We start from the raw sequence: 19,632 nt of genomic DNA, 5'->3' as shown, positions 1-19,632 counted from the left end.
TTTTGGAAAAGCATTATTAAACGGGAAAAAAATCCGAATAGAGAATTCATCTAGAAATCCATCTCGAGATAGAAGAGTGATATTTGGTATGTTTGGACGAAAGGCATGGCAATATGCGAATGCGTGGATGGATGTGGTGCAGAAGATTTATGATTGACTAAAGGGAGAAATGTAATTTGATCTAAACATTTTAGAAAGAGGGCACCCATCATTACGGCAATGGGTATTTGCATTTTAATCATTAACATTGGGCTTCAAGCTGAAAATCCCAATGTTAGAAAATAAGGGAACTTGTACGATTGAGGCGTAGCACTATTTCAAAGCTGACGGTTTATGTTGTTGAGTTATGAACGAAAGAAGTGAATGAAAACCCAGGAGAAAAAAAATAACGCGTCTGCAGAACGGGGGAGGAAAAAGCGTGAAAGAGTATAGAAACGGCAAATGGTGAATAACATATTGCCGATACCAAAACCAATTCTTCACCCAGGAACCACCACTCCTTGGTCTTCCTTTAACACATCCACTCGTCGTCGGTAGACTTCTTTTTTTTTCACCCAAATGTATTATATATTAATGTTATAATGTATGTTTGACTTGAGATTTTCCAGATACAGCACACATCAGCATACAAACGCACATTTTATGCTCAATACTTTTCTGACGATGCATTAGAAGACAAAAGAGGGTTGCTTCTGAATGAAATATCACTACTAAACACTGCACATTGTCTTTACGGCGATACAAAGGTTTGGGAGAGAATAGTAGGAGGACCTTAGTGTATCTTCAACGAAGAAAGGAATATACAAAAATATTCTTTCATGAGAAATCATCATATAGGGAAGCGCCAGATAGTCCAAAGGGAATTCCTAGTATGTGAGCACAAACAGAGGGCACATTGCCTTAAAAAACTGGGGAAAGCATTGTAAGTTCCGCTAGATCGTGATTCTTTTGTGATCCAATATGGTAAGTAAATCATTAAGTCATATATGCTCCAATTGATAAAACAATTAAGATGGAGTGCGAGAGAATACCATAATGCTAGTGTGTTAAATTCTAAAAATTGAAATGAGTGACACCCTGATAAAACTTAGTAAACTAGAAATTACAGCAATTACAAACTTGGATTAACTCGTAGGTTTCGGTAAGGATCATGTATCGACGATTATCAAAAAATAACAGTGTCTTATTCATCCCCTACTACAATTTTCAACATTTTGAAAATCTTTCAAAATTTGCTTCCTCAAATGCCTCCACCTCATAATATAGTGCTCATAATCGAGTGCTATACATCCCTTGTCGAACACCCCTATAGTGATAGCGAAAAAATGTATTCTTTACGCATTTAAGGCAAAATTCAAATAAAAGGAAAATGGAAAATTTTCCAAAAAATTGAAATATCGTCCACCTTAGTGAAACATAAGACACTGAAACTAAATTTAATTAACAATCTGTCCAATGTTGAATCCCATATAGATTGAAATTATTGTTTAACGGACATTTCAGTGTGATAAGACTTCTATGAAAATGTGAAAGAACTGTATTGTTTACAACGTTATTTGACTGAGGTAAATGTCAAATAATTTTCCAACAATAGTTTTCTTTTAAATATCATTGTAAAATACGCGTTAAATATTGTATTATTTTATGTTTATCAATGATTATTTCTGCAAATCTATAACGAAATTTCCCTGATGGGTTATGTTTTTTCACGTAAAAAGTAGACATTTGATCAGAGGTTATCCGCCGAGATTATGTTTCTAATATCGTCCACTTATATTTTTTTCCTCAAAATTTTATAAACTTTATTTTCTTCAATTTCTACGTTACACTCAGCTAAAAGATAGTCACATTTGTGAACAATATGTTATGCTGTGGGAAACACCTCGAAAGGGTTCGAGAAGGTCAATAAGTTGTTGTACGATATTCCATACGAATTGAACAATAGGGGAAGTGCTTATAATTTTGGACAGTCTGCTTATAAGCATCGAAGTTCCAAGTTTGAAGTGCGATATTTTCTATACTAATTGACATTTCTTGTTACTCTCTTTTCAGAAGGGTTGTTTAGAAACTTAGCAAGCTATTTATCGTCTTATTTTTATTAAAATTAGTTTTAATACGTTTAAAAATGAATTGATAAGTAGAGGTGACCTTGGCTCTTATTTTGGACAACTTGTTTATTAATTTGTCCAACTTGGCTGTAAATTTGGACAGCTAATCCGCCTCAACAGGATGCCCATTGTTCTTCATTTCATGAACCAATCTTACCAAGACCTCCTCCTGTTCATGTAAGGGAACCGTAGAATGTCACAAGAAACCCGAAAACTTTCCATATCATTCATTAAAGTGAGTTGACTTCGATACTCCAAGTACGTGCAGATTCGCTCATTCCCTGACCTTTCCGGGAGCCTTTCAAGGCATTTCTCGCTACATCTCTTTCGTAGAGATGATGCTCCTTTGTTTCTCCAGGCATTTGTCCAACCTAGTCATCACAAAAGCTAAAACTTCACGAAATTTCGTGAGAAAAACACCTGTCCAAAATAAGAATCATCACCTCACTGGTGAATGTCTTAAAAAATTTCCCATTTTTCAAACGAAAAATATAATTCACAAAGCAAATCTCACTTCAGGTCAAATGTACAAATCATCAGTAACGTGAATCAACACAATATTCAATGAATATTCAATAATATCACTCAAAAACAGCGAACAAACCTTGTTAGTACTTCACCAAAACTAAATAAGACTGAAGTAAGCCACGAAGTTCTGTCATATTTCTCGTAAGCAATTGCTCACACTGAATTTTCAACAAAGCAATTTCAACTCAAATCATATTCAAAATTTAACGTATTTAGTGTCAAAATCTTCCAAAAAGAACAAATATTTAGATAGAATTCATTTTTCATCAAATATTGGAATAAAAATCCATCATTTTAATCAATTTATTTTTAGTGTCCAATTTTACCCTCAAAGTGTCCAAATTTAGAAACTGTCCAAAATTATGAGCACTTACCCTATTATATTTTCTTTATAACAAAGTGTCAGATATTACCCCTAAGCAATGCTTTCAATTATATTCATTTCTTAGTGTACTATTAAGAATAGGATAACAATTTGAAATTTTGGATGACGTAAAATATCGGACAAACTAATTTAGAGTTCTAACAACTTTGAAAAAAACAATTAAATTTGATAAAAAAATAAATAAAAATTCTCAAAGTACTCTAAAACTAGCAACAACTATGATGATAAATTACATTTCAAGATTCAAACCAAGTCTTTTGAAAAATTTGTAACAGAACATTTCAATTTTCATTAAACATATTACATAAAAAAATAGGAGATTGGTGACGTTGTTTCTTACGATCCGAAAAATATCCTCATTGCCTTAGGTCTTCTTATTTTAATACTTAACCGAATTCTAATTTGTTTAAATTAACTAATAATACGAATATCATCTACTCAACGTATATCTACTTTGAAAAGAAAGGTTTATAAAGTAGCCAATAGAATTTTGTCAAAATAATTTGCCTGACAAAACTTTTTGCCATATTTTTACATTTTATATAAACATTTTTGTACATAGAAAAAATGTTTCGTAAAATTGTTGGTAAATGTTTGTGAATTCCTACTGGGGACTTACGAAATGCTCGTAAATTGTATAACCCACCAAAACATTCGTAAAAGTTTGTATTGTCTCACATACATTGTTCATAACATGAGCACTTGACAAGTATTATTTTGTTCTCTGACAAACCTTTGTGCGAACATTTTTGTTCGTCTGGAAAAAGTTTACGAACATATGATAAAATTTTACGTATATTTTTTTATTTCCTTACGAACATTTACGAACAAATGTTTGTAAAAGAACAAAAAATGTTATCCAATTGATCATGTTACAAACAATGTTTGTGAATAGAGCACAAACTTTTACGAACTTGTTTGTGGGATATACAATTTGAGAGCATTTCGTAAGTCTCCAGTAGGAATTCACAAATATTTAAGAACGATCTTACGAATTTTCTTCTGTGTAATAAGGAGGAACATCCCTTTGACAAAATTTTAACTACCAATTGGCAAACCTTTTTTTAGAGTAAAATTATTAATATTTTTTTTATTTATTACTTTTTATCTATTTTTTTTATTATATCCATTTTGTTTTCAAGGACTAAAATTTTATTACTAAATTTATTAGAGAACAATCAATCATACGTATATCCCGTCTGCTTCAAATACAATATCTGACACTTTCAGTGAGAATCGCGACCAAACTCTAAAAAATTTCTCTCATCCTAAGACCCTCTCATCCCAAGTACAAGAAAAATATACAAGAAAACATAAACTAAGCATAGACAGATTTGCCTAATCAGTGTTATGCAGTCAATGTAGATTTATTGCGTCATTTTCAGTGACAAATGACTATGAAAAAAAAATGTTGTCGCAAAGAATTATAGTTCATGCACCAATATGGGTACATTTTTTTTCTTTAAGTGAGGCGACGCGGTGTAAAAAAGACGCCTTCTAATGGAATAAAGTGGCGCAAAAATACAAAAGAAATAATAATGTGAAAAAATAAACAATTCTCAAGAGGAAGTATGACATTTTTTTTTCAGCTTCCATCCTCAGTATTTCATCCCACCCTCTTTTTCTCTTTTATTTCTTCGCCCTGCTCCACTTTAAAATTATTATTTCATTTCGCTTTTTATTTCATTAGCCTGAAATACACTGGCGACAAGAATTGTAAGGTCGACACTGTTGGACTTAATAGGTTGCACAAGTAACAAATGTTCAGAATCTTATTGTTTTGGCACGATACTCAATGTGCTGAACATTTTGGATATTTATTGGTAAAAACAAAAAATTCTGGCACTTGTGTGAGTTTTAATTTCAACTTTTTGCAATGGTCGATAGTGAAGGCATATAACCTCAATATTATTGATAAATTTATTTAAAGCATAATATATAATTAGGCCATAATTGATTGGAAATCAATTTGGTTCTTTATTAAATTCCTTTTTATCCATTGATTGCACTTTAAAATTGCTTTACATGGGGATTTTCAAGTGCATCCAACTAATTAAGATAACAGCAAGAGTGGATTTTTGTGTATGCTGGCTATTCATTGAGATAGCATATGGAAACCTTTGGTGGATTAAGCAGGAAAATTTATTTTGCGGCGTCATTACACTTTGGATCCACAGTGTAAACATACATAAATACAGTAAGTCTCCATAGACCAAAACACATTGTGGATGATGTGTAATTTTTCACTGGAATTTTACATTTCCCTCTCTCACCATTTCTCAATAAGAACAACAAATAGACTTTCTCGGCGGCAAGAGAATTTCAACTTCACCAGTATAATTAGCAAGTTCACCGAGTTACCAAGCAGTATATGTAAAGGGATATCGCATTAATCTTTGTCGCTTCATTCTAACGAGATTCTATAATGTGCGTGTGCGGTTCATGAAAAATGAAGGGCTTTTATTGAATATATATGACTTACACTACGCCCTGCCAACCCCTACATTCGGAAAATTCAACCCGACATTCAGGTCCACAAAAAAAGTGGTAAATGGTAGTAGAGCGAAATTTCAAGGTTCTATGAAATCGACTTATTTTAAATATTTACACAGACGCAAGAACTCGAGGAACGCAGTGTTCTCGAGTATTTCTATTTCCCATTGAGACATTTGTGTCTCCCCTTGTAGTTGAAATGCTTTGATAGTAGATCGATTTTTTTTCTACTTCCGTGCATAACAATAATTTTACACTTGGAAAATAGAATATAGATCAAGGTTTTAGTTTTACCCGTTTTACCATTAAATATTAATCTATTACGGAAATATGATTCAATCCATTTATTATAAATATACTACAAACTTCATAAATTTTATAGCAAGGTATTAAAATATTTTACCATCCCCTGATGGTCCATTGTGATCCAAATTATGATTTTGCCTCAAACTTTGCTGAAAATCAAGATTGTGATGAAAAGGTTGTTTTTGTAAATGTTCAAGTAATTGAAATCGATGCCAGTCAAATTTCCGAAAAGCCAAAATCCCGAAAAGAAAAGTCCCCAATGGGTCAAAATCCCGAAAAGCTAAAATGTCGAAAAATCAAAATACTGGAAAGTCAAAATCCCGAAAACTAAATTCCCGAAAAGCCAAAAATCCTGAAAGCCAAATTTCAAATGTATCAAAATTCTGAATGAGTCATAATCCCGAAAACCAAAATCCCGAAAGCCAAAATCACGAAATCCTACATCCAAAATGGTCAAAATCCGTTCGGGATTTTGACTTTCGGGATTTTGGATTTTTGGGATATTGTGTTTTTCGATTTTTGACTTTCGGGATTTTGGCTTTCCGGATTTTGGCGTTCAGGATTCTTGCCAATTCGGGATTTTGCCTCTTCAGAATTGTGACCCATTCGAGATTTTGGCTATTCAGGATTCCGACACATTCAGGATTTCGGCTTTCAGGATTTTGCCTTTTCGGATTTTGGTGTTCGGGATTTTGGCTTTCCGAATTTCGACTCCCTTGGTCTTTATGGGGTCTCATTTTGGTATAATTTTGGAAACCTGAATTTTCGAGTTTTTTTAACAACACGCTGCTCGTCCGTCCGATTATTTACATCTGGAAAAGCCAAATGGTGAGAAATAATGTCTTGGGACTTTTGATGAACCCCTTATAAGTCGATCCTGGGACTTTAGAGGTTGCACAGGCGAACATTTTATCCATATACGAAAATACCGTTCAATCATTCCTAATATAAGTTTTCTAAAATCAAGGTAGCTCTAGTAAAAAGCTCATTTCTTCACCAAAGGAGTTCATGTAAGAGTTCACTGAAATGATATGGAAATTTCTAACAAAACTGAACCAGTTTCAATCGATTATAATCAGATTATGAACTAAAACTAATTTCTTAAGAATTAAAACACGGGTTTTGACCTGGTTAGGATTTATTCCTTTTTTCTCTTTACGACGTTTCGGGGATTGTTGTCCCCTTCTTCAGGTCTACAAATTAAACAAAATTAATTTTTAGAAATTTTCAATAACCTAAAATAACATGGATCGTTCTTTTGACTTTCACTTACATTGAGATTAATTGGACAAATCGGGTCAGGGTTTTTCACAATCACTATCTTTTTACACAGAGTTGGACAAATTTGCACCATGACGGTCAAATGCCGACTGATGGGCTATTCCGTTACGTGGGATCGTTGACCCCCAAGTCTGGTGATTTCATTCCTCTCTCCTGTGATCCGATTGATGACGTTCTCCTTGCTCATGCATTTGACTAGTTCCTCCTTCACAACTGTGGAAAGAATCTTCTGCTTCCCTGGTAGGCACATGTTGTCGTTGTTTCACTCTTTGCAATAAGTGTGAATATATTGAACTAATGGCAGTTGTATCTGTTCTTTTGTTGATGTTGTCTCGTTTCGTCATGTGGATGTACAGCATCTCCAGGAACTCCAGTTGTTTATTATGATCACATTTGTCGATGATTTCGGTTTGGTCAAACCTGAATTGATGTTTGTTTTCTCTTGCGTGGGTGACCAAAGCAGTGACGTCTTGTTTTTCTTCTGTGTTGTTTTGTTGTTGTTTTATGCTACGTTCATGTTGTGATATTCTGTCTTTTAGTCTTTGTATTGTTTTACCCACATACGTTTTACCACATTCGCATGGGATCTGATAGACCACTCCACTATCTGCTAAAGGGTTGATTTTATCTTTGAGATTAGTGTGTAGTTTGTGATTCGTATTGCGACATTTAAATGATATTTTTAATTCATTCATTTCCGATCTTAGTATTTTTCGGATCTTGTCACTGAGTGTTGGTATGTACATTATGGATCTATATGTGACGTCATTTGGATTTGTGTCCTCTCGTGTTGTGTTGTGATTTGTGTTGTTGTTGTGGGTGTTCCAGAGAGCATTGATTAATCTAGTCGGGAAACCATTCATTTTTAATTTCGTAATAATTATGTTCTTCGTATTGTCTGTATTGGCTGTTGTTAACTTGAGAACCCGGTTAATGAGACCAATCGCAGTGCTGACTTTTTGTTGTAAAGGATGGTTTGAGTGATAATTTAGCATCCTGTCCGATGCTATCGGCTTTTTGTACCACATTGTACGCATGCATGATTCTTGTCTCACTACGTATGTATCCAGATATGGTATGGCTCCATCAACTTCTTTTTCAATTGTGAATTGGAGTTTTTCATGGTAGTTATTAAAGTACGATAGGACTTCATCGGATTTGTCATGTGGGATCAGGCAGAACAAATCATCCACATATTTAGTCAGGCAGACAATTTGGAATGGGATTCTTTGGGTTATGTTGATCAATACATGATCCATAACAATATCTGCAATCACTGGGGAAAGCGGGCCACCCATGGGCATTCCATCAATTTGGACATAATGTTGATCATTGTATGTAAAGTAGCTTGTTTCGAGGCATAGGCGTAGCATTTGTTCGAAAAGATCCTTACTGATATCTGTGTTGATTTTGTTAGAATTCCAGAGTTCATCTACTATTTCCATTGCCAGCTGACGTGGGATGTTTGGAAATAGGGATACCACATCCAAACTGATCATTATGTATCCTTCGGGTACTTCTGTGTTACAGACTCTATCCACAAACTCGTACGAGTCCTTCACGCTGTATCCTCCTAAATTGGTTGCTTGCCTGAGAATGTGTATCAGGAATTTAGAGAGACTGTATGTGGGTGATTTTATGCATGATGCAATAGGTCTTAAGGGAGTATCTGGTTTGTGGATTTTGGGGAGTCCATAAATCCTAGGGGTCCTTGAATTGTGCGTGGTAAGTTGTCGTCTAGTGATAGGATCAATGTGTCCTCTATCGTACAGTTTTTTCACCAACGCATTGTTCTTGTTTTCTGTAGTGATTGTCTTGGACATTGGTATTTTCTTGTATGTTGACTCGTCTGATACTATGTTTAGCATTTTGTTCTCATAGTCCTGCTTCCACATAAAAACCGTTTTGTTTCCCTTATCAGATGTAGTAATGATGATATCCTCGTGTTCTTTGATGAAATTCCTTGTTGTTCTCTCTAAATGCATGAAATATTTGTCTTGTGAGCGTAATTTGTGATGTGTGAGGTGGCTATTGATAAGTTGGGATATTTTATACCTTAATGTGTTCTTTTTCGTTTCATTATTGTCATTATTTATTGTATCAATCACACCTTCAATCTCAGTTAAGAGATGTAATATTGTACGTGGTGAAAGATTTTGTTGTGGTAATGCAAACTTTGGGCTTAAGCCCATGAGAAGTTTTACTTCGTGAGGTATAGGAACATCAGTCTTGTTTACAACCCAATCAGCTGATGGCATGTTGGTGACGTGCCCCAATTGCCTCAAAAAGAGGGCATTGAACTTTTCCTGTTGATTGCTAGTTGACCTCCGAAATTCCCGCCAGAAGACCTGATCTTGCACGAGCAAGAAACCATTCACTGATGCTATCTCTGTCGCTCTCAGTCTCTGTTGTAAGTTCATTAAACTCAGTTTAGTTTGTCCAATCTCCCAGTAAGTCACCTTGATCTCCATGTAAAGTATTCTAAGTTGGAACGATCTCACCATTGTATCTATTTGTCTGTTGTACGGTGAATCCTTGGTGAGTGTTTGATATAGGCATTTGACATTGTTAAAGATATGCGAGGGGGTCAACCCCATTTTTCGACAATTCAGCAGGAATTTCTTCCTTGCCAGTAACCGTGCGAACTTACGTTGTCCTCGCATATATGTTTTCATCATTGATGCTGTTTCTGATCCAAAATTGCTCTGAATAATTTGTAGATAGCTAGTCATTTTTCCGTGTGTTGTATTACTAGATGTAGTTCGGTCAGTTTTGATTGATGAGAATTAAAACACGGGTTTTGACCTGGTTAGGATTTATTCCTTTTTTCTCTTTACGACGTTTCGGGGATTGTTGTCCCCTTCTTCAGGTCTACAAATTAAACAAAATTAATTTTTAGAAATTTTCAATAACCTAAAATAACATGGATCGTTCTTTTGACTTTCACTTACATTGAGATTAATTGGACAAATCGGGTCAGGGTTTTTCACAATCACTATCTTTTTACACAGAGTTGGACAAATTTGCACCATGACGGTCAAATGCCGACTGATGGGCTATTCCGTTACGTGGGATCGTTGACCCCCAAGTCTGGTGATTTCATTCCTCTCTCCTGTGATCCGATTGATGACGTTCTCCTTGCTCATGCATTTGACTAGTTCCTCCTTCACAACTGTGGAAAGAATCTTCTGCTTCCCTGGTAGGCACATGTTGTCGTTGTTTCACTCTTTGCAATAAGTGTGAATATATTGAACTAATGGCAGTTGTATCTGTTCTTTTGTTGATGTTGTCTCGTTTCGTCATGTGGATGTACAGCATCTCCAGGAACTCCAGTTGTTTATTATGATCACATTTGTCGATGATTTCGGTTTGGTCAAACCTGAATTGATGTTTGTTTTCTCTTGCGTGGGTGACCAAAGCAGTGACGTCTTGTTTTTCTTCTGTGTTGTTTTGTTGTTGTTTTATGCTACGTTCATGTTGTGATATTCTGTCTTTTAGTCTTTGTATTGTTTTACCCACATACGTTTTACCACATTCGCATGGGATCTGATAGACCACTCCACTATCTGCTAAAGGGTTGATTTTATCTTTGAGATTAGTGTGTAGTTTGTGATTCGTATTGCGACATTTAAATGATATTTTTAATTCATTCATTTCCGATCTTAGTATTTTTCGGATCTTGTCACTGAGTGTTGGTATGTACATTATGGATCTATATGTGACGTCATTTGGATTTGTGTCCTCTCGTGTTGTGTTGTGATTTGTGTTGTTGTTGTGGGTGTTCCAGAGAGCATTGATTAATCTAGTCGGGAAACCATTCATTTTTAATTTCGTAATAATTATGTTCTTCGTATTGTCTGTATTGGCTGTTGTTAACTTGAGAACCCGGTTAATGAGACCAATCGCAGTGCTGACTTTTTGTTGTAAAGGATGGTTTGAGTGATAATTTAGCATCCTGTCCGATGCTATCGGCTTTTTGTACCACATTGTACGCATGCATGATTCTTGTCTCACTACGTATGTATCCAGATATGGTATGGCTCCATCAACTTCTTTTTCAATTGTGAATTGGAGTTTTTCATGGTAGTTATTAAAGTACGATAGGACTTCATCGGATTTGTCATGTGGGATCAGGCAGAACAAATCATCCACATATTTAGTCAGGCAGACAATTTGGAATGGGATTCTTTGGGTTATGTTGATCAATACATGATCCATAACAATATCTGCAATCACTGGGGAAAGCGGGCCACCCATGGGCATTCCATCAATTTGGACATAATGTTGATCATTGTATGTAAAGTAGCTTGTTTCGAGGCATAGGCGTAGCATTTGTTCGAAGAGATCCTTACTGATATCTGTGTTGATTTTGTTAGAATTCCAGAGTTCATCTACTATTTCCATTGCCAGCTGACGTGGGATGTTTGGAAATAGGGATACCACATCCAAACTGATCATTATGTATCCTTCGGGTACTTCTGTGTTACAGACTCTATCCACAAACTCGTACGAGTCCTTCACGCTGTATCCTCCTAAATTGGTTGCTTGCCTGAGAATGTGTATCAGGAATTTAGAGAGACTGTATGTGGGTGATTTTATGCATGATGCAATAGGTCTTAAGGGAGTATCTGGTTTGTGGATTTTGGGGAGTCCATAAATCCTAGGGGTCCTTGAATTGTGCGTGGTAAGTTGTCGTCTAGTGATAGGATCAATGTGTCCTCTATCGTACAGTTTTTTCACCAACGCATTGTTCTTGTTTTCTGTAGTGATTGTCTTGGACATTGGTATTTTCTTGTATGTTGACTCGTCTGATACTATGTTTAGCATTTTGTTCTCATAGTCCTGCTTCCACATAAAAACCGTTTTGTTTCCCTTATCAGATGTAGTAATGATGATATCCTCGTGTTCTTTGATGAAATTCCTTGTTGTTCTCTCTAAATGCATGAAATATTTGTCTTGTGAGCGTAATTTGTGATGTGTGAGGTGGCTATTGATAAGTTGGGATATTTTATACCTTAATGTGTTCTTTTTCGTTTCATTATTGTCATTATTTATTGTATCAATCACACCTTCAATCTCAGTTAAGAGATGTAATATTGTACGTGGTGGAAGATTTTGTTGTGGTAATGCAAACTTTGGGCTTAAGCCCATGAGAAGTTTTACTTCGTGAGGTATAGGAACATCAGTCTTGTTTACAACCCAATCAGCTGATGGCATGTTGGTGACGTGCCCCAATTGCCTCAAAAAGAGGGCATTGAACTTTTCCTGTTGATTGCTAGTTGACCTCCGAAATTCCCGCCAGAAGACCTGATCTTGCACGAGCAAGAAACCATTCACTGATGCTATCTCTGTCGCTCTCAGTCTCTGTTGTAAGTTCATTAAACTCAGTTTAGTTTGTCCAATCTCCCAGTAAGTCACCTTGATCTCCATGTAAAGTATTCTAAGTTGGAACGATCTCACCATTGTATCTATTTGTCTGTTGTACGGTGAATCCTTGGTGAGTGTTTGATATAGGCATTTGACATTGTTAAAGATATGCGAGGGGGTCAACCCCATTTTTCGACAATTCAGCAGGAATTTCTTCCTTGCCAGTAACCGTGCGAACTTACGTTGTCCTCGCATATATGTTTTCATCATTGATGCTGTTTCTGATCCAAAATTGCTCTGAATAATTTGTAGATAGCTAGTCATTTTTCCGTGTGTTGTATTACTAGATGTAGTTCGGTCAGTTTTGATTGATGAGAATTAAAACACGGGTTTTGACCTGGTTAGGATTTATTCCTTTTTTCTCTTTACGACGTTTCGGGGATTGTTGTCCCCTTCTTCAGGTCTACAAATTAAACAAAATTAATTTTTAGAAATTTTCAATAACCTAAAATAACATGGATCGTTCTTTTGACTTTCACTTACATTGAGATTAATTGGACAAATCGGGTCAGGGTTTTTCACAATCACTATCTTTTTACACAGAGTTGGACAAATTTGCACCATGACGGTCAAATGCCGACTGATGGGCTATTCCGTTACGTGGGATCGTTGACCCCCAAGTCTGGTGATTTCATTCCTCTCTCCTGTGATCCGATTGATGACGTTCTCCTTGCTCATGCATTTGACTAGTTCCTCCTTCACAACTGTGGAAAGAATCTTCTGCTTCCCTGGTAGGCACATGTTGTCTTTGTTTCACTCTTTGCAATAAGTGTGAATATATTGAACTAATGGCAGTTGTATCTGTTCTTTTGTTGATGTTGTCTCGTTTCGTCATGTGGATGTACAGCATCTCCAGGAACTCCAGTTGTTTATTATGATCACATTTGTCGATGATTTCGGTTTGGTCAAACCTGAATTGATGTTTGTTTTCTCTTGCGTGGGTGACCAAAGCAGTGACGTCTTGTTTTTCTTCTGTGTTGTTTTGTTGTTGTTTTATGCTACGTTCATGTTGTGATATTCTGTCTTTTAGTCTTTGTATTGTTTTACCCACATACGTTTTACCACATTCGCATGGGATCTGATAGACCACTCCACTATCTGCTAAAGGGTTGATTTTATCTTTGAGATTAGTGTGTAGTTTGTGATTCGTATTGCGACATTTAAATGATATTTTTAATTCATTCATTTCCGATCTTAGTATTAGATGAGTATCAGATCCCATGCGAATGTGGTAAAACGTATGTGGGTAAAACAATACAAAGACTAAAAGACAGAATATCACAACATGAACGTAGCATAAAACAACAACAAAACAACATAGAAGAAAAACAAGACGTCACTGCTTTGGTCACCCACGCAAGAGAAAACAAACATCAATTCAGGTTTGACCAAACCGAAATCATCGACAAATGTGATCATAATAAACAACTGGAGTTCCTGGAGATGCTGTACATCCACATGACGAAACGAGACAACATCAACAAAAGAACAGATACAACTGCCATTAGTTCAATATATTCACACTTATTGCAAAGAGTGAAACAACGACAACATGTGCCTACCAGGGAAGCAGAAGATTCTTTCCACAGTTGTGAAGGAGGAACTAGTCAAATGCATGAGCAAGGAGAACGTCATCAATCGGATCACAGGAGAGAGGAATGAAATCACCAGACTTGGGGGTCAACGATCCCACGTAACGGAATAGCCCATCAGTCGGCATTTGACCGTCATGGTGCAAATTTGTCCAACTCTGTGTAAAAAGATAGTGATTGTGAAAAACCCTGACCCGATTTGTCCAATTAATCTCAATGTAAGTGAAAGTCAAAAGAACGATCCATGTTATTTTAGGTTATTGAAAATTTCTAAAAATTAATTTTGTTTAATTTGTAGACCTGAAGAAGGGGACAACAATCCCCGAAACGTCGTAAAGAGAAAAAAGGAATAAATCCTAACCAGGTCAAAACCCGTGTTTTAATTCTCATAAATCAAAACTGACCGAACTACATCTACTAATTTCTTATACGATAATCCATTGTATTATATCTAAACTATTTTTGGTGATCTTTTGAGTAATTTATGAATCTGTTTAAATCGATTTCAGACTAATAAACGTAGAATGATGCAAAAAAAATTGATATATAGTATCGAAGTCATGAGTGCGAGCGTTTCGCGAAGTCTGGGACGTTATACTACCCCTTAAATATAGTTTTTTTTAATGATGTATGGCAAGACATTTCGACCATATACGAAAATGCTCTACAATCATTCTTAGTACCAGTTTATCAAGGTCAAAAATTAAATGGGCCCGAGAAAGCTAATTTTCCAATTAAATCGGGCAAGTTTGTGGTTAGTATAAAGGTCTTGGAATTCCTGTCAAATTTTTACTAGTTTCAAAATACACAAAGGAGAAAAGACTTTCCAGTAAACTCGATCTCGTGAGAACAAGACAAGAAATGTCCCTTTTTTAGTATTTTTCCAAAAGTGTAGCTGAGATTTGGGGAAAAATGTGTACTTTTTTCACAGTTTGTGTTTTTTAGCCAGAAAATTTGACTAAGAATTATAATTAAAATGCGCAAGCTTTGGTAAAAGCGATGACGATGAGCCATTGAGTCTGACCGCAACATGGGTTTCAGACAACCCCCTGGCAAGTTGCCTGAAATTTGAAGTCACTTTCTCATACTTCGATTTAAATTTATTTGGGAATTTTTTTGCACTCGCGACCGTTATGCTAAATATTTGAAAAGTGAGAAGTTTTTTCGCATTATAAGAAACCTTTCCGTATGGAGGGATAAATATACTAGATTTTTGTTTAAATACATTTTTTCCTCGGAACACTGTGAGCTGAGTCCGAGATCAATTTATGAGTTGGCTTCAAATAGCTCCATATATAAAGGCCAACTTGCCAGACGCTTGGTTTCAGACTAAAGGTTTAAATCTCATTCCAAAAAATATCTGTAAGCTCATTGTCTATATAATTCGTCGTTTGAATCAACTTTTATTATAGTTCACTCCTCACCTGAATCAAAAATTCTTGTACGGACTGTATAATTTCATATTGTTATGAATTGCAGATACAAATGATTCAAAGTTAAACCATATTTATAAACTGCAGATTTGTATAGATGTTAAAGAATTTATCGACGACTCAGAATAAGAGTCAAATAACTCGAATATTTACAAAACTCGTTTTTTTATTTTTGAGTACTACTTAAGGTCCTCCACCTTCTCTACACTGAAATGCGGAATCAGTGGCGCAATAGGCAAGACCGTTGGCTCTTGGGCGGATCGATTCCACGGCTCGACTTACTGTTGTGAGTTCGAGTCCCGCCCGGTGCAAAGATCTGAATGTCTAATTTAGGCAATTGTCATATGTTAATAACGTAATATAATGCACCGCCTACGCCCAACAACTCCGGGAGCATGGAAGAACCATCCACAACGCGCGGAAGGCGCTCATGGGCGAGTCTACAAACAGACTAGCAGATTCTTCTAACACGGGATATGAACATTGTAAAAATTATTGCCTTTGTAATGAATATATCTCGATACGATTAATAATAACTGAAAAAAAACGGGGGTGCGATTAACTTTTTTTCCTCATAATTTTAACACTTTTTAGGTGTAAAAATATATCAACATTTTTTAATGCTAGATGATTTTCGGCCAATAGGTTGATTTCGCAATAATTGAAACACGGATATGACCTTTGGTTTCTCAAAACCGACGTTTCGGAAGGATTTTCCTCCTTCCTAAAAATGCAAATTGTAGACCTGAGTCCGTGTTTCAATTATTGTTAATGTTAATTTTACACCTTTTTAAGGGTAAAATTAACATAAAAAGGGTAAGTTTAACCCCTAATACACCTAAAAAGCATAATATTTACACCAATTTCGGATCAATACTGCAGGGTAAAATAAACATTTTCGGAATATTATTTTAACTTTTTCGGATTTCTCTCAGTGTATGAATATTATAGCTGAAGATTAGTTATTCTCAAAGTTGTAAGTTAGCATGTAAAATCTCAGCTTGAAATCGCTCTCCTGTAAATTTGACCATTTACGAGTTATTCGAGTTTTACTCTGAGCCATCGTTATTGTCTATGTAATTTCGTTTTTTTTCTGTTTTTTAACAGAACCACAGCCCTTCGCTTATTCGATTACAAAAGTAATGAGACCAAAGCAATAAGAAGTAATTCAAAAACTCAAGCAACCATCATCACTTTTTTCAAACTCAAATTTATTATTGCTAAATTTATCTACTTGTTCGACTTGTTCACGTCAAGAAGAATATTCCCATTGAGAACAGAATATTGCTCCTGAGTGTATAGAAGTGGAAGAAAAAAAAACTTGGACAAGGAGCCAGAGAGACAGAAAAGGATTTTCCACCCAACACCCAAACATAAGAATCAGCACAAGACGAAGAAGTCACTTGAATGGCTTGTGAATAATAAAGAAAAGGAATTTTTAGAGTTTTGGTCTGCAAGAGCGAAGAAAAAAAACCGCCGAAGCCAGGGAAAAATACCACAGAGTGAAAAGTATAGAAAAAAAAACAAGAAAGTAAAATAAAAAAAATGTTGGTTTCACATTACAAAAGTCACAACATAGCTGGAGTACCCACAAAACAAATCCATAAATTTAATTATGTCTTTGTTTCATCGCTTTTTCCATCCACCCTCCCTCACCCTAAATTCCCTCCATACCCTCTTCAAGCTCTCTGCCAATCCTCTTGGTTTTTGGGGAGCTCCTTGTCTTTCCCACACAACATTTTAATATCAAACAAGAGAAATAACACACTAAGTTTATAATAAACCAACAATATGTACTTAGAGGGAATTCATTTCACCGTACATCAAAATAATACAAAAGATTTTTGTTCTCCATTCAACCACCTCATTGTGAAAATTTCCCCATACCATGTCAAAAACCTAAATTTTATATTATCTCATTCAGTATTTCTTCACAAATATACACGCACACGAAAACTAATTTTCTTTGTGCTCAATGTGTCTCCCGCAAAGGATCTCCTCAAAATTTAATTACAAATACAAGGGACAATGGTCCTTAGGAGCAAGGCAAAAAAAATATATATGACCATCTCTATGTCCCATCCTAGTGGCTGTGTCATTCATTACCGAGTTTGTCTTGGGTAAAATGGGTTCGGAGATTAATATTTGAAATGAATTACGGTGGGAAATGTATGGCGCGACGGGTGAAATTTTCCTTTTGCACCCAGGATAATACACTGCTGGCAATAATCATAGCTCCACTTTTTCATACTGGAAAAACTTTGAAAAAAAAATTTTTTTGGAAAAAAATAAAAATATCATTTGAAGGTATTTTCAAACCAATATGAAAAATTGCCATTTGAATTTCATATCGTTAGAACTGTGAGTACTGTGATAGAATCTTTATCAAAATGGCGATTTTCGGGTGGCAATAATTATAGCTCCACTCAATAAATTTGGCTTCAGGGTATTTATTTTCAATCAGTGAAGGTAAATATCTTTTAGTAATTCAATTAATAACTTTATTAAGCTAATTAGAATCATTTTTATAAAGTTTTTCATGAATTTTGCTGAAATTTTGTAAGAAAAATGTTTAATGAACAAAAATAAGGGATTAATTAAGGTCTTGAAAGGGATGAAAATTGACAACCAAAAAATTTCCATAAAAATGACAAGATCCTATCACCTTTCATCCGAATTTGTCCATATTGCCGACATATATGCATTTTAAACCACTCCCAGGGCTAAAAATCTCCTTTTGTTAGAGGCAAAAGTGTTCAATTTTCCGTGTTACAGTCGAAAAAAACAAGTTTTCTACCGAAATTTGATGTAAAACAATGCTGACTGCTTAGTCTCATCATGTTCTGTTGATCCTGCCCCAAAACAGAATTCCAAGTGACTAAGGTGGTCTTTAGAATAACGAAATAAAAAATATCAAAAAGAAGCTTATTGCAGTTTGATGAACAGAAGGTGTTTTACCTAATTTAAGTGGTACAAAATTATTTTTTCGACTAAAAAAATTGATAGGTCTTGTCTTAACTTGTTTTCTGTCTGAAAAAATAATTTTAAAACACTTAAATGACGTAAAATACTTTTTATTCATCAAACTGCAATAAGCTTCTTTTTGATAATTTTTTATCTCATTATTCTGAAGACCACCTTAGTCACTTGGAATTCTGTTTTGGGGCAGGATCAACAGAACATGATGAGACTAAGCAGTCAGCATTGTTTTACATCAAATTTCGGTAGAAAACTTGTTTTTTTCGACTGTAACACGGAAAATTGAACACTTTTGCCTCTAACAAAAGGAGATTTTTAGCCTGGGAGTGGTTTAAAATGCATATATGTCGGCAATATGGACAAATTCGGATGAAAGGTGATAGGATCTTGTCATTTTTATGGAAATTTTTTGGTTGTCAATTTTCATCCCTTTCAAGACCTTAATTAATCCCTTATTTTTGTTCATTAAACATTTTTCTTACAAAATTTCAGCAAAATTCATGAAAAACTTTATAAAAATGATTCTAATTAGCTTAATACAGTTACTAATTGAATTACTAAAATATATTTACCTTCACTGATTGAAAATAAATATCCTGAAACCAAATTTATTGAGTGGAGCTATAATTATTGCCACCCGAAAATCGCCATATTTATAAAGATTCTATCACAGTACTCACAGTTCTAACGATATGAAATTCAAATGGCAATTTTTCATATCGGTTTGAAAATACCTTCAAATGATATTTTTATTTTTTTCCAAAAAAATTTTTTTTTCAAAGTTTTTCCAGTATGAAAAAGTGGAGCTATGATTATTGCCAGCAGTGTATGCTTACCTAGCATGTTGTGGTCCACATTGCCAATATCATGAGCTGAACTTGCTGTTATTTGAAAATCTGCAATTGCTCCAGATTCCATACCGAGAGGATTCTTGCATTTTGCTGAAAATAAACAAGGAAAATATATTACTAAAACATTGGAAAATCCAAATTGCATTGATTGCTTCCACTAGATAGCATTTCATGGATTTAATGCAATAGAACCCGGGAAAAATCTTGATTGGCTTATTTGAGGTGAGATTTTATTGTAAACAAAATCAG

General features: G+C 35.1%; 1 protein-coding gene across 1 annotated transcript in view; it reads right to left on the bottom strand.

The window, feature by feature from the left end:
- Nucleotides 1-19,632, bottom strand: part of LOC129805668 (discoidin domain-containing receptor 2) — a 226,134-nt gene that overhangs the window by 114,702 nt on the left and 91,800 nt on the right. The window lies entirely within an intron of this gene.

This window comes from Phlebotomus papatasi, chromosome 3 (assembly GCF_024763615.1).
Source record: "Phlebotomus papatasi isolate M1 chromosome 3, Ppap_2.1, whole genome shotgun sequence".
NCBI lineage: Eukaryota > Metazoa > Arthropoda > Insecta > Diptera > Psychodidae > Phlebotomus > Phlebotomus papatasi.
The sequence above is the reverse complement of the archived record's forward strand: the minus strand, read 5'-3'. Positions and strand labels throughout refer to the sequence as shown.